The sequence below is a fragment of the Varanus komodoensis genome, unplaced genomic scaffold (assembly GCF_004798865.1).
Source record: "Varanus komodoensis strain SLA01 unplaced genomic scaffold, ASM479886v1 scaffold1, whole genome shotgun sequence".
NCBI classification, from domain to species: domain Eukaryota; kingdom Metazoa; phylum Chordata; class Lepidosauria; order Squamata; family Varanidae; genus Varanus; species Varanus komodoensis.
Genome location: NW_025335268.1, coordinates 32,357,407 through 32,380,457, shown reverse-complemented (window position 1 = coordinate 32,380,457; position 23,051 = coordinate 32,357,407). Strand labels below are relative to the sequence as shown.

The 23,051-nt window shown below is 45.7% G+C and overlaps 1 long non-coding RNA gene across 2 annotated transcripts; it reads left to right on the top strand.

The window, feature by feature from the left end:
* Positions 1–387: 387 nt before the first annotated feature.
* LOC123019039 lies at positions 388–21,641 on the top strand. 2 transcript variants are annotated; one of them, XR_006413839.1, is made up of 3 exons: positions 388–19,494; positions 20,062–20,128; positions 20,607–21,641. It is a non-coding gene; the product is annotated as an uncharacterized LOC123019039 (long non-coding RNA). The 2 variants fall into 2 exon arrangements; XR_006413838.1 differs by having other exon boundaries at positions 388–20,128.
* The last annotated feature ends 1,410 nt before the right edge of the window (positions 21,642–23,051 follow it).

Below are 23,051 nucleotides of genomic sequence, written 5' to 3'. Positions count from 1 at the left end.
TGAAAAATCTGTCTATAGTCACTTGTTTTTTCCTGTGCTGCATAACCCTCTGGAAATGAGAGACCATGTTATTGTTCATCAGATTCAACACTCTGTTCGTTACAGTTATGTTGGGGTGGTGCTTCTCAAAGAAATCCTGGCACGGGCACACTCCTGCAGGAAAGACAGGCACAGCACAGCACAGCTGCGATCATGCACATCTTCCCTGCACGAATGCGACTGCGATCGTGGCCATCTCCCCACTCGGGGGCAGGGGGGAGATGGTCTCAATCATGCTGGTTGGTGGGGGGAGATGGCAGAGATTGTGCCCCTCTTTCCTGCAGGAGCACGCCCGTGATCACGCATCTCTTCCCTGCACGAATGCAACTGCGACCGTGGCCATCTCCCCACTCGGGGGGCTGGGGAGATGGCTGCGATCTTGGTTGCCACCCAATGTGGAGTTTGTGATCCAAGTCAAAATTTTCATGAAATTTTTGTTCGCGACCCCATTTGGTTATGAACCAAGGCGTTCGCGAGCTGAGGTACAACCGTACCTCAAAGGGTTTCAGAAAGAGGAAGATCAAGATATTTCCTCGTTGATATGAGTGTAGAATTCAGGCTAGATAATTAGGAAAGTTACAGATTCAGGCTAGATAATTAGGAAAAGCTTCCTCACTGTCAGAGCAATACAACAGTAGAACCAGTTGCCTAAAAAGGTCATGGGCTCTCACACAGTAGAGACATTCAAGGTGAAACTGGACAGCCATCTGAGTGGGATGGTGTGACCTGGTGTCCTGCATTGGTTAGTAGGAACCAATGGCCTTCTTGACCCCTTCCAACTGTACTATGATTCTATGAAATACATAGACTACAGAATACATGAAATACAACTGACTACAACAGTCAATTAAATTACCTCAGGCACAGCAATGATAAGATAATTACAATTTCTAAAAATATAAAATATTCAACAGTTTTTCTAATGTCTGGTAAATAACAGTATCTTTGCCTGGCATTAGAAAGATAACAAAGAGGCTGCCAGGCATACTTCTCTGGGGAGTATATTCCATAATTGGGATGCAACCACTGAGAAGGCCCTCATCTTGTTTGCCAGCCCTCTCACTTCTTTGGGGGACGGTTCCCTGAAAAGGTTGGCATAGTGCTTTTTTGTGCTTGCTGTAAGGAGGCAGAACTGAACCAAAGTTCCAGTTTCCATCTCGGACCTTGGAGCTGGGGGTGCAAACTATTCCATGGTCATGAAACAAAGTCTAAGGGCCAAAGGGTCCTTTCCACCGTGCTATAGAGGTCAAATCCAGTACTTTGAACAGGGCAGCTGTTTTAAAACTGGATATATTCAAGGATAAGTGCATTGTGGGTTGGGATAAGTCTGGAGACAACAGTTCTCCATCGTCCTAATTCTGTAAATCAGTGTCTGTGAAAGTAGGTCACCTGCCTATCTGCTAAGGCTGAATGGCATGTGCAGAAAGGGATAAATGGGGAATATGGATTGGGGGATATGAAAGATGTTCATGGACGACCACAGTCCTAGCTGAAGATAAATAGATGAGGAAGTCCATCACACTGGAAAGTGTCCTGACAGGGAACATAAAGAAGGCCCCTGATGAACCAAAGCAAGAGTCCATCTAGTGCGTTGCTCTAGTTACACAATGGGCAACCAGCTGCCTGAGAAACACATCAGGAGGCAACAGTGCAAGCACCTCATGTCTCCCAGCAACTAGTACACCTAGGCATACTGCCTCTGATATGAAGGCAGCCTGCAGCCATCTGGAAGAGTAGCCATGGATCACTTGGTCCTCCATGAATGTGCACAATCCCCTTTCCAAAGCCATCCCAACTGGTGGCCATAACCACTCGTACGTTTTGTACTCCTTCCATAGCTTAAGTGTGTGGTGTGTGAAGCACTTTCTTTTATCTGTCCTCAATCTCCCTCCATTCAGCTTCATGGGATGACCCCTGGTTCTAGTACCTAGGGACAATCCTGGTTTCAGAGCAAGCTGCTCTTCAGCTGGATGGAGACAAACCGTGATCTCATTTTAAGGCTGTGCAGCTACAGAAGGTAAACAAAGGAGACAGCATCTGCTTTATTGAGGCCCAAGGACTCTCTAGGGCCGGCCCTGAAATCTGTTCACAGCAACACAATCTTTCACAGCTCCCTTGCCATTCTGTTCTTGCCTCCTTCTAATACATCGAGGCTCACTGATCACATGGATAACCTTGGTTAAATGCAACACTGAAATAGTTTCTTGGGTCATTACAACAGCCTCCAACCCTCCTGCTGTTTAATATATTGTAAACAACTATTTGGTATGTTAAAAGTTTTGTAACTGGGACACCATTGGCCAGAAATGACTAAAGGTATTTGCATAAGCAGCATTGCTCTGTATCTCATTGAATGAACTTTCTCCCCATTCCATCCAAAGATGAGTTCACTGTAGCTTTGAAGTTTGCATATTTTGGTTGTGAATGGAAATTGGTCCAATAAAAGTGATTGCCTTGCTCATTTTGAGTCACTCACATAAATGAAATGAGTCCATTGAGATTGGAAGGACCCTGCCTGTTGACTTTATACACCTGAGGATGTCTGCCTGGGTGCCTACCAGCATTAGCAAGGCAGAAACTAAAGTGAGTCGCTTTCCTTTGTGGGAGGAAGAGTTTAGCCATGTAAACAAGCTCAGGGAGTTGGTTTTCCCATACCAATCTGACACCACTCCCTAAATGTGAGTCTACAACTCCTGTTACCCCAGCTAATGGAATTTACTGTATTGCAGATAAGATAGCACATCTCCACAAATGCTCATCCACTGTTGCTTATCAAAGGATATGGTCATGGAGAGGCTCCTTGCACTGATCTTGAAGAATATCATTTGAAAACAAAGGAAATCAGCATCTTGTAGCTACAAAGATAAGTACCCATAGGTATGTTGTTTTCAAAGCCAAAAAGCAACCTATATGCATTTCCAGCCATAACCTACCAGGGCAGCATTGAGTTAGCCTCATCCCATATGGCTGGGCTCTTTGAATGCTGTAGGTTCTCTCTCTTTGCTCTTGGGCTTCAGTTTACAGCTTTTTGCATGTAGTCAAGGAAAACCTATGAGGCAAAGCAACCATAGCACAAAGCAAGCTGGACCTAGAGTCTGTGGAAGAAGGCAGAAGGGGAATCACCTGAGACCTGTTGCTTCATGCAGTACCTCTGCATTGTGTCTGGCTGAGAAACAGAGGTGGCTTTGCGGGAGGGAGCAGGGCAGCATCCCCATTGAAGCAGAATTTGGGCAAGGAATGCTCCATATGGAAGATGGCCAACCAACTTCCTGAGTTCAGAAAACTGTGACAATGGATGAAGATTGGTCCTCTCCCCTTATATCCTATTATCCACCAAATCCTTGCTCAGAATGAGCAAGTACGTGCCATCACTCCTTCTGCCAACTCTGAGTGGGGGAGAGAGAGAGCTGAAGGTGACTCTGCCATCATTTGATATAGACTTCAACTGACTTCTCCAGTGGGTCAATAGCCCTTTGCCAAAGGTTTCCCACCAGGAATTATGGCAACTGCAGCCTCCTATAACATGCAATTTCTCTTTGGCCAGGGATATGCACTGCTGCCTTCTCCCTTACTGGTGCTCATGAGTCCCTACCTGGAACAGAAAAAAGGTATGTTAAAAATTTTCTGGGTCACACCCAAGAACAATTGTTTGGCATGGATGTGCAGAAGCCTTATGGTCCCCTCTGGCATAGTCACAAAGAGGAGTTTGGAAACTTTTGTTTCTGCTTCTGTTAGCAATGGTTTCTTGTTATGTCTGATTCTGGAGAAACTATGATTCTGGGCAAGGGTAGGGTACGTTGTATGGCCTGGAGGCTGGATTTCCCTCCCGGTTCCCATTCCTTCCATGATCCCAATTATATAAGAAGATAGGCCCCACCCATGATATACAGGGTGGAGCTCCACTTGCGATTTCAGGGTCTCTTGACATCATTGTGCCCTTAGCCAAAGTATTGGATACTCCAGGTTTCCAGGGAAACAAGACAACTTGAAACAATGGTTTATAATTCCATGCTTCTTTGTTAAACCATGGTTAATAATAACCACAGTTTGGACCAACAACGTTACTACAATTGGTTGCTGATGAAATTAAGCTTCCAGTCCGCTCTTTGCCGGAGTGCTACAAAGACCAAGAAATGGGGAGCACGTGCGCCTGAAGTTCACAAGATCTGGTTGCTGAGCGCAACGGTGCCTCAGTATTCTCCCCTGGCACAGCATCTCCTGACACACTTTTCTTCCAAAATGGAGACAAAGCTTCTCTATAAGCTCATGGGTATTTTCCTTTAAATGTAGTGATGAGCATTATTGCAGCACACACTTGGCTCAAACTTAAATTATGGTCTGCTACAATCCAGTAAAGTCCAAGTCTTTAAATGTATGCAGTACAGAAGAAAGATAAGCCTCTCTCAGGCTATCTTTGCATTTATTCATGTAAAAAGCCTGCTTCGTAAAACAGGGAAACTTAGTGGCAATCCTCTTTGTGAGGCCCAAACTGCACACTACATGGGAATATTGCAAAGGCTGCCCAGTTGCCCAGTTTGAATTTTAAAAGCTGCTTTCCATAGGCAGGATTACAATTTATAGTTGCTGAGGCCACTGCATTTATATCCTGCATTTTTTTCCTCTTTTGAGGAATCCACGGTAGCACATCCCATTACAGCAGCTGCCTGGCCATGTGAGAACAAAACACTGGACAGGTTCTTCTTATCTATACCTTCATTCATCTAATTTCTAAGCTATTATTATTCTTACCAGTATTATTAATTTTATTTCTGTACCACCCAGCAGCTGAAGTTCTCTGGACAGTTTACAACACCAAATATTTTTTTTAAAAAAAATCTAAAATACAGATAGCACTAAAATTATAAAAAATGCAGTACAAAATTTTAAAACCAAATTAAAAAAAAACACAAGACATGTTAACCAAATTAAATCAGAATGGACATATGCCCCCAATATTATATTGAAGGAAATGAAATGCCCTGACCTCATGGTCGGTTTCTGCTCCTCAGCAACATGTGGTCAGCTTGCTTTTGCTGCTCCAAAAACAACCTCCCATCCCTCTGCATTCACTCCACACATTCAGAGCATTTGAGTCCTCTTTAAACAGTCATTAAGTCTCCAAAGAATCTTGGGGGCCGTAGTTTCTCAAGGGTTCTGAGTATCATTAGTGCACACCTATTCCTCACACGAAGAGGTGTAGTTTCCAGAGTCTATGGGGAAGAGGGATTGACTGATAAGCCATTCTGAGAATTGTAGCTCTGTGAGAAGAATAGGTGTTTTCTAGCAACTCTAAGCCCCAGAATTATTTGGGAGAAAAAAATAGCTAAAGTGGAATAAAGGTATCGTAACTGGAGTACCTTCACTGGAATCAATGGGGAAAATTGGCCATAACTTCTGATAGCCTTAAGGTCCTCTTCCTTCAGGCAGGCTACTTTACGCATGATTCAGCTTGGATCCAATGCAAGCACAATAAAAAGTTATTGGTTACTCTGAGAAACTGGAGCCCCTAATCTATGGCCGCTGGACTCGTGGAGGCTCTCCCACACATGCGCACGCGCATAATTGCAGAGGCCACAGGATATGAAAGGCAACCAAAGAGTGCTTGTCAGTCCTGACCGCTGCTCTTGGGGGAATGTCGCTGCATATGTTTCGATAAGTGTGGGGGGTGAGTGCCTGTTTGCTTCCCCCCCCACACACCCCCATCCACTTCCCCTTGTATGGCATGTTTTTAGATAGCGAGCCTGTGGACAGGAACTGCCTTATTAATTCCATGTAAGCCACCCTGGAATCTTTTTGGCTGGAGACTGGGGTATGAATGCAATAATAATTTTAAAAATCTTTCATTCACAGTAAATAAGAAAAGAAATAACTTCTAGTAGCTGTCATTGTTTCACCTCAAAGACAGATACCCTCATCTTGTATTCATTACTCAACAGAAATTCAAACACAGTGACAAAGCTCATTTTTATTGTGTAATCTTGGAGATAGTGTGGCTTTGATGGGGTGTGGCTTTGAGAGCTGGCTGTGTCTCTCATGAAGGACACCCCACTTCTAAATTGATCCCTACACCACTGCTTGGAAACATACAGACAGCCACTGTAAGTGGGCCAGAGTTGGTGTAATGAGTTGGAACCCTCTGGTCCCTGTTATTAATCCGGCTGCCACATTTTGCACAAGCTGCAGCTTCTGCGCATTCTTCAAGGGCAGCCCCAGATTGAGTGCATTGCAGTGATCTAGTTTAGAGATTACCATAGTGTAAATGACTGAAAACGGGGTATCCCTGTCCATGTTGGGGCACAGCTGTGTCACCAGCTGAAGGCAGAAAAAGCACTCCTTGACACTGAGACCACATGGCTTTCAAGTGGAAAAACAGATGGACCAAGGAGCACCCCCAAGCTCCGAGTCTGCTTCCTCGAGCAAAGTGCAGCCCCACCCAGAACAGGGTGAACACAGGCCAACTGCAGTCTTGCCTGGATGGAGCTTCTGTTGGCTAGCCTTCCTCCAGTCCCCTGTTGCGGCCACCGCTGGATTGGCACATCCACAGCCTCACCTGCAGAAAATGAACAGGAGAGAGAGAGCTGTGCATTATCAGCATACTGATGACAACATACCCCAAAACTCCAACTGAAGCCCATATTGGAGAAGCCAAGAGGTTGTCCTAGAGCAAGGTGTTTAGGGCAACATATATAATAATAAGAACTCCAAGTTTGATTTTAAAATGCAACTTTAAAATGCAACTTGATTTTAAAATGCAGCTTTGTATCATTACAAACAAAACGAGCAGCAGTTTAACAATAGTCTGGGAGAAAATAAAGGACTTCATTTGGTGCCTAAAGACTGAGAAAGAGAGCATTCTGCAATTGGAGGTGGGGGGGGGGGGACAACAAAAAGGACTAGCCACAAATAGCCACCCACCCAATCTCCGTATATGGGGTACTTCAAGGAGGATGTCAGGCCGTGATCTCAGGGCATAGGTGGAGCCATATGGGCAAAGGTGTGCCTCCAAGATAATGAGGGGACAAGTGCCACATCCTCCCTAGCCGTCTCTTTGGCTCCTGGGAAGAACTCCTCCTTAGACAAACAAGTGACATTCAGTGCACATTTGTACCACCAGGTGTGCTTAAAAATTAACTGTGGGCTCAGCATCAAAGGTAGTCTGGTTGTGCCACTGCCAAGGGTCCACACCCAGCAGGGTCCCACTGGCAAGAGCCCTCTAGAACTGCTTCCCGGAGTCAGCCCTGTGGCCCTTTCGCTTCCCAGCCTTTTAGTCTGGCCCAGACAACAGTAGCATGGCAAGAAGCAGCTGTGGACACCCAGGCCGGCTTGCTCAGGGGCTATCTGCCTGTCAGAGCAAGCACAGGGCAGCCATGATGAGCAACAAGGGTGGGAGGAAGAGCAGCTGGTGGCAGTGTAGGTGAGAAGGACGAGGCAGTGAGGGGCCCAGTGGGGGTGTGGAAAGCCCTAATGGTGTCAAGGAAAGAGGATCAACAGGACCAAATGGCTCATCTCTATGGTTTAGGAGGACCGAGTGTACCAGATGATTGAGAGAATTCTGTGATGAAGCCCGATGTGTTTCATTTTCACCTCATCAAAATGGTCTAATTATGAAAGATTAAGTGTCAATTACTCCCTAAGAGGCTGTGCTCACACTTCAGCTAAGCATGGGTGGTGGATCCACTCTAGCGTGAGCCAGAAGCATAAAAGACTTCACTAACAGAATGCCTGTTCTGTCTGGCCATCAGGGAGAAGCTAACTATAGAGGAGGCACCATAAACTGTGAAATGAGAACTGCTCCGTTCCCTATGATAAGAGGAAGCTGGCATTGAACCTATTACTCAGATTATGGTGAATCTGAATTGCTTTCCCCTTGAGCTGCTACAGAGATAGATCAGTCGGATTAAATCCCTCTCTCTTATGTAAAACAACTTAACTGGAATAGATAAAAATGTGAAGGGTTTTTTTTAAAAAAGACTTGTATGTTTCCTTGAGTCTGGATAATAATAAGTTCTTGACTTACAAATGTCTCCTTGATTGTTTAATGAATTATTTTCTGTCTCTCAGGCTGTTACTGAATGGAATGTACTAATAAAACATTCTTGAAAAATGGAATACATGTATTACCTGAAATAATTCTGGTAGAGTGATTTACTTGCATAATAAATGTACAGTATCATTTTCTCTCTGGCATCTGGTGAGCAATTGATTACTATGCCCAACGTATACACTATTATTTTCTTTAGACCTCAGGATGCTAAACATTGTGGTCCACTGTCTGCATGTTATTGCCTGTACAATTATACACCTAAAATTACTTTCGGGCAATAGTAGAAATAATAAGGGAAAATTACTTTTATGATTAGAAAGCACAAGAGATGGAGGCCTTAACCCTAAGACGACCGCAAAGATCACATGGGAGCAGGCTTCTTTGTGTGAGCGCGTGCAGTTTTAAGGGTGTGTACATTGTGATGGCTAGCATCTACTTCAGGGTGTGGAACTTCTGTTGCTTCAGATGTTGGTGTACTGCGGCTCCAATAAGCCCAGGCCATAGGCTATCTTGGCTGTGACAAAGGGGAGCTGGAATCCAACAACATCTGGCAGGTCACAGGTTCCCCACTGCTGATTTTCAGACAGGGATTTCCAGATGTTGTGGCCTATCACCTCCTGGCGTGTACAAGCAACTTTTTAAAGGGTCAGGTAGGGAGAATGTTTGGGTTAGGGTTAGAGAAAGCCGGAGAGGTCTGAATGGAACAATTCCACTACAGCAATAGGAGAACTGTGGAGGGTCTAGGGCAGTGGTGTACGGGGCAATGTGGGGAGGAGTGCAGCTCAGGGACATTTTGCAAGAGCATGAGGGCAATTTATGGTTCTCCTTGCTCTACGAAATGCACCAGGAGATTGCATGTTTTGTGGCACATCCACATGTAAGGCAGAGGTGTGGAACTTTGGAGAAAACTTTGGGAGACCAGGGCCACCAGGGAGTGAATAAAGAAGAGGAGCCTGAGCTAGTACACATGCAGGAGGAGAGGTAAAGAAGTGTCATCCACTGCCACATATGTGGGAAGGTAAGAAGCTCAGGTCGCCGCCATGTACGTGCAGGCAGCAAGGAGGAACTGTCGTGCTGGCAGCCACAACAGTGATGAAACCCAGGGGCAGGAGGGATGAAAACTAGCAGTCCTCCAGATCTCCAACCTCAAGGGAGGGCTGTCCCCAAGTGGGCTACATTTCCACAGTGAGTGGGGCCAAACACAAAGGAATGGGGCCAAACCACCAAAAATGCCAGCCTATGATCCCTGAAACTCTTACTGCCAACAATTAAGCTTTGGGAGAGGCATTTCCCCCTTTTAGAATGGGGAAAATCTGCAGAAAGGGCAGGAAGCCACCAAACCAAAGGTGGTGTGAAGAAAGGGAGTAGAGTTAGGGGAAGGGAGTGTGGCCCTTTGAAGTACGCCCGAGGGCTACACTGATCCCTTGGGAAAGCTGGATCCAGCCCTGGGGCCTGAGGTTTCTCACCTTCAATGGAAAAAGTCATTCATTAATTAAGCAGAGGCTGACTATTTCTTTCCTATTCATTGCTGGGATTCCTACTTCAGCAATTTATGGCATGATACTTCTTTGCAAGATTGCTGGCATTTTAAATTAAAAACAAATGTTGTGCTCCAGCTGGCTGAGGATCTTTGTTAAGCTCGGCATTTTACAAGCTGACCCTGTGCAATGAGAGTAAGCTGTAGGTTCAGTGGAGCTAAATCCCAGGTTATTGTGCACAGGAGTACAGGCACACGGACCCTAATACATTGGGGTTTAGGGGATGCATTGCTGCTCTTCACTGGTGGTACTGGTAGTGGTGTGGGTTGATAGAGTCAAGAGCGACTCCTGCAGTTGACCGCTCCACCACTGGTTTAAGGGAGATGCTCTCTATTAGGGACCATACCCTAATATTCTAGACAGTCTACATAGATCAATGTAGAGCTCATAAAAAGATCAGCAAAGGGTTCCTGAAATAAAAAAAATGGTGGGAAGAAACATTTAGAAAGTGGATTCCCATTAAAACATTATCACTGATAACTGGAGACATAAACTATAATTGTCCCCATTCCACATGGCTGTTTTCAAAAGAGAAACCTGCTATGGTCTAGCTTGTTTTTGTTTCCTTAGCATCATATCTAGATGGCATTGGCAGTGTAGAATGTCCATCAGTGGCCACATCATTGTCTGTAGTCTTTGCTATATGAATTAACTCCTTTCAAACTGCAAATCGATGCAGACAGTGTTACCAGTTGGCTCACTGTTGCTTTAGTTAGAGAGATGCACATTCATTTCATTCATACAGGTGTGTGAATTTCTGGTGCATCTTTGCCAACAGACAATGGTCCAACAAAAGGAAACATCTTGACTGCTCTCCGCCACCCCACTTCTTTTGGCAGGGTTTAGACATAGACTTACTGCCCATTGCTCATTTCTTCAGGCAATTCTCCTCCCTGTCAACATTCATTATCTTTGGATGGTTGAATCTTAGCCAATTCCTTCCCATTTACTTCTCTGGATCCATGGGAAATCAAAGAGGCTGCTAAATCCAGGTGTGATTTACCTTGTGTTTCATCTGCCTATTTATACGTCATTTCCTACAGCCTTGCTATCTCCACTGGTATCCATATAAGCCTCTGAATGAAATGGAGTCCCACAGAGTTCTGGTGAGATTGGGAAGTGATCTCTAGAACTAAACAACTTTGAAGAGAGGAAAAATAATCCTCCGTCAGATCTTTACATGTAAAAGTCCATTCTGAACTTGAGATTTCAACATTTAAATGTGGATTATATGTTTAGCTCCTGTGATAATTTTCATCCTCTGGTGTGTGCTGTTCGAACGCCTAAGACCTCTTTTCTGTCATCTTCTTATTAACCAGGCAGAATCTGAAAACTCACTAGAAGCCAAAAATAAAATAACATCCTACAGCATCCACACTGCCTGTCTTCTGATTGCTGAGCCTGATTTTTTGCAAATGCAGTTTTTTTTTTTTTTTGCAAGAGTTGGGTTTAGAGTTCCCTCTTGGATTTATTTCACATACTCAGCTCTTCCTCTCAGGGGTTCAGAGGGCCTTATGTATGGGTTCTGGGAGGTCCCTCATCCAAGCCAATATATAGGAGCAGAGCTGTTTTGCTTCTCAGCTAGTTATGCCCTTCAATGTCTGGTTTATTCTGCAGTGGGAAGACAGTGATGATCTTATTCAAAGACCTCAATGTTGTGCTTTGAAGTGTTAAAAATATACCGTATTGATGGTTGAACACTGGTGCATCACCATCATGGCTTAGTGACCACAGATTCCGATCTCCGGTGGTTCTTTATTCCACTGTAGCCTTCCTATATTCTGATCTGCCGATGTAATTCTAAAGTAGCGAGACAGCCTGCCAAGAGATTCTCTCAAACTGCTTTGGGTGTCCTGCCCTTCTGTCTCACTCCACTCAGCAGGCAGGAACTTGCCTTACAGCAGATCAGGCCATGGATGCATCTTGCTCCCTTTTGTTCCAGACAGGAGCCTTTTTTGGAGATGCCAGGGGTTGTCTTGCTACATTTTGGATGCAAAACCTCTGTACTTCCATTGGTCTACTGTTAGCATCAGGATGGCAGAAGACACAGATGCAGTACACTCCTTGGTACCGTGGAGTGTTTAAAAACAGACGTGACTTTCAGGTTTCTCATACCTGTCTGAAATCAAGTTAACAAACATTCAAATTCACCCACAGAATGAAGATGTGAATAGAGTTGCTCGACACCTTATTATTCATCTGTAAAACCAGAATCTTTAGCCCTATTCGGACACCTTTAATGCATTAAATCTAACGACATACTATCCATCAGTGGATATCTGATGGTGTATGGGACTTGGACCTTTTCTCTTCCCTTGCAGCTCTCTCTCTTGACTAAAGGTCTCCCAGCCTTCTGGAGCAGATTTTGAGTGGGCGCATAAAGTCCATGCACTGGGCATCCCTTTGTGAAATGGAGAGGCATGTGAATGGAGTCTGTGCACAATGGAATGATTGCTGCACGGAGGCTGTGACCCCAGCTCTGCACACGGTCTAGACGCATGTCTGCATAGGGCTTTGGCGCTCCAGGAACTCGGCTGGTGCAGTGTGTTAGCAGATGCCTTCTTTCCCTGGGACTTCCCTGCTGCCTGCTTAGAGCAGCCCTGCCTCTCCAGGCTTCATTGCAACCGGACCTGCTCTCCTCGCTGCTTTCATTGTCTTTCTGTGTAGCACACTTGCCTGTGTGTTTTCCAAATCCCTTTTAGCCCTGCATGTCTATAATTTAAATTCAAGGTGCTCCACAGGCGGTAGGGATATTTGAAGTACGAGAAGAAAGCTGGATGAGTCACTGAACTATAAGGTGAAATAGCAAATCTGCTCTCAGTTGTTTTGTGCAGCGGTACCTCGCAAATTGTTGTAGCACACTGACAGTGTGGCTGTCAGCACACTTATTAGGGAGTTAGTCCCACTGAGTTCAGCAGGACTTATTTCTGAGTAAACATGTTCACGACTGCACTGTTAATCCCCTGAAATTAGGTGTCTAAATGATACCTCTAGCTTTTTCCTACTTCTACCTTGTGCTCCCGCCCACTAATGCTAATATTTAGACTTTAGACTGGGTCTCTGGAAAGAGCTTGGATTCTCCATCCAGGCTGGCAGAGAAGGAATGATTGTATTCTCTGTATGCCCACATCTTGAGAAAGCAGGTAGTAAGTCTGGAGTGGATGACAGACTACCCAGTGCCACTGCATAACCCAGTGGAATAAAGAGACAAAGTCTCAGGCTCTTGAACAAATCTATACAGTTTTATTCCAAACAGCAGCTCCACAAGTTTCAGCCTTCAGTAGGGGCCTTCTTCGGGAGCAAGATTAGAGAAAAAGGGGTGGGAAACGCTTAAACATAATCTACATTACAATACATTGAAGAATGAAATATGTATTTTAAAAACCTGGCAATGGTGCTAATTATTGCACTGCAAAATTACCTGTGATTACTTACTTTTAATATACCTAATTGCCTGCAATGATCTTTGAAAAAAGATAACCTCCAAGATAAATCCTGTTATTAGTGATGAACTCTGATATGAAATGGGTTTTTTATATACATTTTAAACAAAAACACATTTTTTAGTTTCTAAAATAGTTTCTAATTAGACTCAGCCTCTCCCATAACTGGACACAAAACATATTCCAAAGGGTACATTGTGGAAGAGGTGGAAATTGCAGACTAACCAATCCTCTGATGGGTTCATAACAAATATAAGAGGAGAAACACTGGACTGAGTTTCCTCTCTCACCCAGGAGGTCATCAAAATGCTGGGGTCCTTCATCAGCCCAAGGATCAACCAACAGGGAAATGGAGGCAGCAAGGGAATGTCTATCTATCTGAAAGTATAAATTGCCTTTTGTCAGTTGGATCCCACGATGGTGCACACAATATCAAAACCGGACAACCAATCTAATAAATAAGTCATACAAGCACTGTTTCAAAAGCAAAGCAGCCAATAACAACTTTTCAACAGCAGTCAATTCAATTTAACACTTCCTTTTTAAATATTAAAATTCTAAAATAGTGAGATGTCAAAAGATTAAAATGCATGGGCCAAAAGAAACATTTTAACTTGGTACTGAAAAGAAAATACAGTTGATGCCAAATGATTCCCCTCTGGAGGGCTGTGGAAGGTAAAGCCCCATGAAGGGCACAGCTCCTTTATAGGGCAGTACCTTCTGGTGGGATGATTTTGGTGGGATCTCATTTGAGCTGGGCCTCTTGGCACCTGCAGCTGCCACAGAGGGATGCCTGGTGGGCACAGCTGCTCCTACTCCTGGGCCTGACCTGGCGACCAGGCTCCTGGTGTTTTCATTGAGCAGGTGCTCTGTGCCTGTGGAGCTCTCTTCTGCAGGAAGGGATCTTTGGATGAAGTCTCCCCTGTCTGGCATACCCTCCCAGCTGGTCCTTGTTTCGACCACTGTTTGCTGCTTTGCAGGTGCTCCAGCAGCTGTGGAGATCTTGGTATGCAGCTTCTTGGACAGGCAAGGACTCCGTGCCTGCTGCCGAGGATGGGAAGTTTTGTGCTGCGGGCCTCTGAGTTGCTGTAGGGCTGGATCAGTTTCAGCAAGGTACAAGAGGACCCCGGCGGGTGATGATGCTCGCTCTGATTGAGGGAGAGGACAGCAGTTGCTCTGGATGGTCCTTGACAGCCTAACTGGCTCAGACCTGGAGAAGAGTCATGGGAACGTGGCACATGATGGCTCTGTCTCTGTGAGGACAGGAGTGGGTAAGCAGTTGGGGTTATTTCTCCCAACTTAAACTGCCGTTGCATCGCTACTTTGGATGTATGCTCCATCTAACAGAGGCAAAACCACCGAATCAACAAATAAAATTTTAGTTACATTTTTAAACATTACAAAGATGTTACCTCCACGTACCCCTGGCCAAGTTTCTGTCTTCTGTACAGAAAGGTTACTGATTTTTGAAGAGAGTACTGTCAAATTTTGTGGCTAGCTAAAGTTTTGTTTATCAGCAACTAGGAAGCAATAATATGGACACAGCTGCAAAGACAAGAATGCCAAGGCTAAACACGGCATACCTGTTGTCCAAGAAATACAGAACTATCTTTTATGCAACCCAAATAACTGCTTCCAAAGTCATTTTTCCAGGTCCACAGCTTCAGGAATGATCAGTTGGTAGTCATAGCCAGCATAATACCACAGGATAATGGCTCTCGCAGAAGCTGTGGCCAGTTACATAAGGGCTGCTGTGCAGGCCTGGCTGGTCAAAGCTCACAGAACCCACCCAAGAAACTGAGAACAAGAAGAAAAAAGCCCTGAACTATAACACCAGTCCACATATTTACTCCACCAAAGCTAAACAAAATAGCCAGCCGAGGTTGCAATCCTATGCAGGGGGGATACTTCTGAATAGGCCTAGGTAGGGTTTCTCCTATAGAATGAGAGAAGTGGTTGGGTAAGGACAGAAAACGGGTGAGGGTGAGGAGGAAGAAGTGGTAGCTGTAGGAAGGGGTGAGGAGCAGAGAAAGAGCAAGGCTAGAAGCTGGGAGTGGCGGGAGAAAACAAGGCAAAGAGGGTAGGTGAAAGACAAATAGAAGGAGGGCCTTTTCTGTGGCTGTGCCTCACCTCCGGATGGGCTCCCCAAGGAAGTCTGCCTGGCTCCTTCATTACTAGCGTGTTGGCACCAAGCAAAGACTGTTTTATTTTCCAGGCATTTTTACATTTTTGGTGAATTTTAAAGTGTTGTTTTAAGCTGCTATACCTTGTCCATATTTTTGTATTGTAGTATTTTACGGAGCTATTTATTTTAATGTTGGTTTTAATGGAAATATACACCACCCAGAGAGCCCTACCAGGGCTATAGCCACAATCTATAAATTTAATAATACATAAAATAAATAAAAGCAATGCGCAGTGCTATTTTCTCCTCATTGTCTCCTTGCCTTTGGCTTTACATCTTGAATACAGATGAGGTGTTCATTTGGCATGATGCTTCACCCCCGGAGGCCATGAGTCTGTGGCTGCAGCCCCCAAGGTCAGGTCAAGGCATTCTGACGCCTGAGATGGAGTGGCAAATGCCCCTGTCCCTGCCTCGCTCCTGCCCCTGCCACCGGCCATCAAGTTGCACAGAAACAGAGTGAGTCAGAAGGGGCCTCCTGGGCCATCTAGTCTGAGCCCTGGCTCCAGCCGGCCCTGCTCACAGCATGCCCACCATGTGCATGCCCAGCCGGTCCTTGAACACCCTCACCGCTGGGGCCTCAACCACCTCCCATGGAAGCCCATTCCATGCCTAGGCGTCCTAACCGTCAGGAAGTACTTCCTGGCATCCACCCTAAATCTTGGTCCCCTGAGCTTTGCAATGGTTCCCAAGGCCAGTCAAAGCATTCTGGCACTTGAGGCTGACAATCCCGCAAGAGCTTCTTCCCCTCACTGACAGTAACACACAGCCAGAATAAATCAACTGTGGAATAATTTGCAGGCCATTCATGACCCTCAATATCCGGTGGCTGCCTAATTCTGACTAATTGCAGCCATCTCTGAATGCTCTACCTCTTGACACATCCGGATTCAGACAGCCTGCACCCAAGTCCCTGCTGAGATCCCAGATCCCTGGTTCTGTCTGAAGAGCTGGTGACCCTGTTTAGGCCCTGGTGCTCCCTCGGAAACTGGTGCTCGTGCACTGGTGGTGCCAGCACCACTAAACCGACTAAGGGCTCGGCGTCGGCTTGTGCCACTCTGGAAGGGGTGGGGATCCTGCCTCCCTTGACCTGCAGAACCAAGTCTAGATGGGAGAGTGTTGCTGATTTGCTTTGGCAGTTCGTCCCCGCTACCTCATCCTGTTTTGGCTCTCTTAATAAATTGCCTAAATATCTATGCATATGTAACTAAGCATTTGTTATTGTTTTGGTGCACAAAGTTAAATGTCTATTCCCCCACTTGTGCCCAGAGGGGAAAAATCAATTCTGGTGTAATTAGAATTCAAACCACTGGTGTAGTTTTACAAAGGTCATTTTAGACTGGAGAGAGATTGAGAGTGTTGTTGTTAATCGAACAGAGGATATTTAGGCAGACTCTTCAACAATAAATGGTGAGAGCAAACAACATTAGGTCTGCTATCTCTGCAGCCACGCAGATCCACCATAAAAAAACAACAACAAGCGCCCCGTTACAACTTTGGTGGAACAGTCTGTCTTTTCCACCATACTAGCAAGTAGAGTTACATCAGCTGCACTGCTTTCATTCCATACAGACACATCCAGGCTGCAAAAGTCATACAACTTGAGTTCCAAATATATTGGAAATGGCTTGGTAAAGTCAAAAAGGCCTTGATTCTGGAAGTTCCCTTCTCTGATCACAGGGTGCCTTGCCTATCCAGCATTCAAGATCTTCTCCAGCTTTCCCCAGTCTTCCAGCACTCATGTCCCTGCTTGCATTCTCTTGGCAACAGAAGTTTGCAGTTTTCCTTTGCTAATGTTCACTATAACCTACTTTCTCTTATCATTCCAAGTTTTCTCTCCCTCCTCTGAACTTGCTTTGTTTGTTTGTGATGGGCTTATCCCTGGCCTTCTAGAAAACCTTTGCACAAGACAGCTTACAGTATAAAAGAAACAAACAAACAATCAATGACATCAATACCAACCTCCATAGCAACAAATACCAGTTTTATCTTCCTCCGCACTCCCCAGCATCTGTTTGAAGCTGCCTGCTTCCTATATTAGTCTTGTAATTCCTCAGATGCCAGTATTCTTAGAGCCCTCTTTGAACATACAAGAGCTGAAAGCAGGCCACACCCCAATATCCTCTGCCTTTTTATTGCTTGGCATGAGCTCCTGGTCAGACTTCTAGATGATAGGGATGAAGATCTGAAGAGGGTTTCTGCTCTGAGGAATGCATACAGAAGCCTGCCTTATAGGGCTCCTGCCTGCAGCGATCCTTCTTAGCCTCCCTGCGGTCCCCCTACATGCCCTCCCCATTCCCTTTAAGCCATCGCACATTCAGGGCTGAACAGGGTTAGGGTTAGCACCCGGGTGGCAGCACCACTCTGCGGATTCCTTGCTCTCTCCTTTCCTTGCTGCCACTTGCCAGAGACACATCCCCAACCGGGTGCCCACTCAAGCACTGTTCTGGCAAGGAGGGGCTGCAAGGAAGGGGCAGTGGTTCTTTCCACTTTCCTGCTGCTTCTCTTGGGCCGCTCTTGCCAGGCACCTCTATGGTGCTGGCCTTGGTACCACCTTGAACTGGGTTTCCTGGGTTCAGGCAACACTGCAAGCCAGCACGGCGGCCAGGCACCCAGAACAGGACGCGGTTTGTGGTTTCTAAAAGCAAGCATGTGACATGGGATTTTTACTAGTGGAGGGTGGGGCACATTAGTAGGCACTGAGAAAGGTAATTTGGGCACAAGGATTGTTTGGCTCTCTTCTGCTTAAATGTACAGGAACTGCTGAAAAATTGCTAAAAGCAGATATCCTGCCTGAAATGTAGGGTGGGGCAAGACATCTGTTGGAACTGTGCACAGATATGTGTGTGTGTGTGTGTGTGTGTGTGTGTGTGTGTGTGGCTGGGCCCACTTCACACTGGAATAACAGTACTGACACTTGTTTGAATGTGGACTGTATACACAGTTACATTTGGACTTCCAGTGGAAAGAGAGCATAGTTGTGTTTGTTAACATATGAAAAACTTTAGCCAAGCTAAACAGAATCATTCTCGATGTATTAGTTTAAGGCTGCACTCATGTTGAGACAGAAATGAGTCCTCCAGCTCCTGCATGCTGTTTGGAGCTTGTTGTGAGTTGTGGGACTTCTTCCTGACTAAACATGCACAGGATTGCCCTCTAAATGGGAACTCTTTTTGAGTTTAAACTCAATCTCTTATTTGCTTGGTAATACAATCTTTGCAATTTTATTCTGAGAATTAATTTAGAGGGTTTTGTTGTTGTTTTACGATTAATCATCTTTACATGTTAAGGGTTTTTTTCATGGTAATCTAATTACATCTTGTGCTTGCTTGATGCATTTGAGATTAACATTCATTTATAAGAGGTTTATTTGGCATATTAATCCACGTCTTTCAATTTGTAATCATTGTTCTTGCAAGCAGTGATCCTACGGTTATTCTCATGGGATTTTGTAACTTGCATACTTTGAGGACTCGGTAAACTGTTAATCTTTTCAGCCAGTCTGGTTTGTGACTGAAAATACACTAAGCCTGCAATCTTGTAGTCACTTACCTGGGAGTGAGTCACATTGAGTTCAATGGGACTTAATTTTCAGTAGACTGAAATTGGATTCCACTCTAAAGCATTAGAACACTAGAACTGGAATTTGCCAAAAGGTCAAAATGCATCATGCAAAACGTGGAACTGAGACCAAGATGTTAGCAGCTGCTTACTCAACAGGCTGACTTGTTGACAGAAGAAATATATGAGACAGCCTCATACAGAACACTTCACTGCGGTCCAACAGCTGCTCTCTAAGAGTTCAGACAGTGGTCTTTCTCAGTCTTGCCTCCTTTGGACCCCTTTCAACTGGAGCTGCTATGGGACAACTCTGGGACCCTCAGCACGCAATGCTGCTGCTTTTGCCACAGAGCGATGCTGGTCTCTCACTCCCGCACCATCCCTGGCTATGGAGGTTTTGCAGTTGATACAGTGATAAGCTTGGAGACTGGACAGAAGAGAGTTAATGGAACATGAATCGCTCTAGCAAAGTTGCCTTCCTTTGTCAGGGGATTTGTGGATTGCTCTCAGTACTTGCCCTGAAAAGCTTTAGAGGATCTGAAGTGCGAGCAGCTGATGGAGACTTTCTGTTGTAGCATTTAAGCTGCATGGCTTCATCTATACTCAACCTGTATTTGTAAATAAGTAGAAAAATGCAGCATGCCAATAGGTCTCCTGTGATCTCATTCTAATGGAAACCAAACCTAGGTAAGTGCTATCTGCCAGGCACCTCTCGCTGCTTGAAGTGTGGGGGTGGGTAAACAATGTTTATAACTCAGCTTTTTGCAATAGTTCGGGTGGCACCCTCACTCTTGAAAACATTTTCCTCTCCAGCCATGGATCTCTGTCACGCTGAGCAGGGCTGCTGCAGATGCAGGCACGCTTTGGCCCCTGCCAGGAGCCCCCCTGCCAGCGGGGGCCCATGGACAAGGGCTTCCTGGGCCTGCCTCTCCACCTCACCACTTGAGTCAGCTTGCTCGCCTTCCTCTTGCCATGACCCACATGGGGAGGTGGGGAGGCAGAACGGGAGATTTATTTGTTTATTTATTTAGAAAATTTCTATGCTGCTGCCAGCTGGCTCCCTGGCTCTTGCTCCATCCAGCAAGCAGGTGGCGGTGGTGGTGAGGAAGAGGCGGAGGAGCAATGGTGGTTGGGCCTAATGGCTGTGGGAAGGTGGACTCACGGCGGGGAGCAGGAGAAGCACTGAGGGTGCTTGCCCAAAGGCCCTCCGAGCTGGGAGCCCACACTGATTGCAAGCCATCTCCTTTTCCGCAGCAGCCCTCTGTTCCTGTGGGATTTCGAAGACTAATCGAGAAATGGAAGAAAAGAGGCCAGATTGCAGGTAAAGAGGCAGAGCGGCCTGTCTACAAATCACAGGCGTTTGTATAATGCATTGCAAAGCCAGCAAACCAACTGTTTGTAGAAAGGAAATCAAGACATAAAACCATCCTCTTGTGTTCCAGCCAGAACGCTCCTGTCGCCCATGTGGTGCTTTTCTGCCTCGTTTTTTAATAAAAGAAATGGCTTGCTCTCGACTGCATTAGAGCTAAATTATCATTTATGTTTGTCAGAGGGGTTGCTAATGTGTAATGAGATTTTAGAGTTAATGTTTTGTACAAAGCACTTAGCTGAGCTGGGATGAAATTGGTTTAGGATTTTGATGTGGTGTTTTAATTAAAGATAGTTTCCAATCAGGGCCGAGTGAACGGCTTGTCAGAAGATTTTGTTCCCATCAGCCAATACTCCAGTGTAATCCCTGTCTTGCTGTGTGTATTTGGGTACCACTGAAAAAATCAGGTTTAGCTTTGATCTGTCTTTAGGAAGGTGGCCCGTTTGTGGGAAGGATGTGGAGATGGAGTCGATGGCATGGATATGGATACGATCGTTTTGTACCTCACCTGGACAGTGAAGAAAGCTGATAAGAAGAAAATGGATGTATTTGAAACATGGTGCTGGAGGAGAGCTTTGCAAGTACCCTGAACCAACAGAAAGGCAAATGAGAGCTTCCACAGATGCAAACATGACAAAAATGAGGCTGTCATCCTTTGGACACGTCATGAGAAGGCAAGACTCCCTGGAGAAGACAAGCATGCTAGGGAAACTCAAAGGCCGAAGATGAAACGGAAGACCAGATATGAGATGGCTTGAATCCATACAGGAAGCCTTGAGCTTGGAAAGTTGAATGGAGCTGCCTTGGACAGGACATTTCAGAGGGCTTCATTCATAGTGTCACTATAAGTTGGGGACAACTTGATGGAACAGAACAACAACAGCCCTCGCCTGAGTTTGCACAAGGTCCTTTTTAAAAAAATCTCGATACACAGCCTGGTTACATTTTCCGAAGAGAAGAGTCGTAGCTTAGTTGGCCCTCATCGGCCATCCTATGAGAATGAAGAGCCATGCAAAGGAAGAGCTGGACCTTGAAATGGCCATCAGCAGCACCTGGGCAGCCGACACAGCAGTGCCTGGCCACGCTCTCCCACACGATGGCGAGACGTACGATGTCTCCGTCTTAATTATAACACTTATGACTATATTTGCATCTATGCATATGAATCAGGGCATGCAAATATTATGCAAACTGTTATCCTCTTTCGTTCTCATTATTGGTGATACATTTCCCCCTTTTTGGCAATTCATACCTGGACTTTGCAATGTTTACCTAACCCAAACCAAGCAAACCTGGGTCACCTTTGGTTGTAGTACACCGAACCTTGTTTACTGCATGAATCTTGGGCTAGGAATGAAATCCTTCTAGTAACTGTGATAGACTCTTGGAAACCTAACTTTAAAAAAAAACTCAATAAACAGCATTCTCCCCTGCTCCTTTTTGGATGGAGCAGCATGACAGACCAGCCACAGTTATCTTCTGTTTACTGAGCACGTTATCCTTGCAACCCAGGCGAATCCTCCTTTACAACCCCCCACCCCCTCCGTCAAATGCTTTTCTGGGGGCCCAGCTTCCTAGTCACTTCCTAGCATATCTTCGTAAAGCATTCATGAGCAATGGCCTGAAAGACCTTTAGGGAAGTGGCCCCCTTGAGTTGCTGCGTCTGCGAACTTGGCAGGAGCGAGAGGCTGCACGATCCGTGTAGTCCGAGTGCAGAAAGGTCAAGAGGATGCCGCGTGCATCCAGCACGCTTTCCTGTTATTGAAGAGGCAGCGCTGTGTCTCGTGCTCGGTCTCTCTCGCTTTGTGTCTCTAACTTGCTTTGCAGACGATGAATGGGGCGGGGGGGAGACCTCGGCTAGAATGTCTCTTCCCGAGTTTCAAAGGGAAGGGATGCCCATTTGACCAGTTTTCTACCTGTTGTAAGGAAAAGAAGGGATCCAGCCACTACTATTTCAAGAAATAAGTCAAGGCAGCTCCCGAGGAGAATGGTGCCTTGAAAGTAGTGGGGAGGAATGGCAGTGACCCCCTTTGCTTTTCGGTTTCTTCTGAAAATTAAAGAGCATTCCTGGTTGGCAACTCCCCTCACACACTTTTGTCCAAGAGTCCCTCATGTGGTCCCTGGGGGTGCCATGTCACCTGCAGAGACCACCTGCAGGAACCTCCAGGAAGCCCACTACTCCCAGCCCACTTTATTTTTAATTCAAAAACTGGCATTTAGGGTCCCTGAGTTCTCCTTCCTGTTCATGAACCTGCCGCTGAGCAGTGAGCAAAAAGACGGAGAGAGTTGTTTCCCGGCTCCACACAATCCTCTCTTGTCCACAAAGACCCTTCTCCGTTGTGCTTTGTCTCCCCATTTTCAGCCTCTACCGCTGCTTTTTCTCCTCCCGACACCTCTTTACCTTACAGTCGTCACCCCCCCCCCGTAGCCTCCAGCCTTACTCTTTCGCGCCTCCCTACCCGTTTGCCTTGCTGTTTCACTCTCCCTTCCATCCTCTGATCCTGGCATTTTGCCCACCCCATATTCACACACCTCTTTAACTAACCAGGCCCCTTGGCGGGCATTACTGGTCCAGCCATGGCTTTCATCGGAATCATTTTGCACAACTCCCCAAATGTGTCTACAGGTCCAAAAAGTTGGAGACCCCCACCCCAGTTTCCTCAGGAGACAGCATGTTACAGCCCACCCAGCATTTTCCAACTAACCAAATAAATCAATAAATGCAAGCAATCCAAAATCGTCATTTACAACAAAAAACACAATACCTTCTCCCATTCTTCTTGAACCCAGAGCCAAGAATCAGCACATGGGATAAGATGTCCAAACTCTTCTGCAGCACTGATCTAACAAGGGTGGCAGGGATGGGATGCCCATC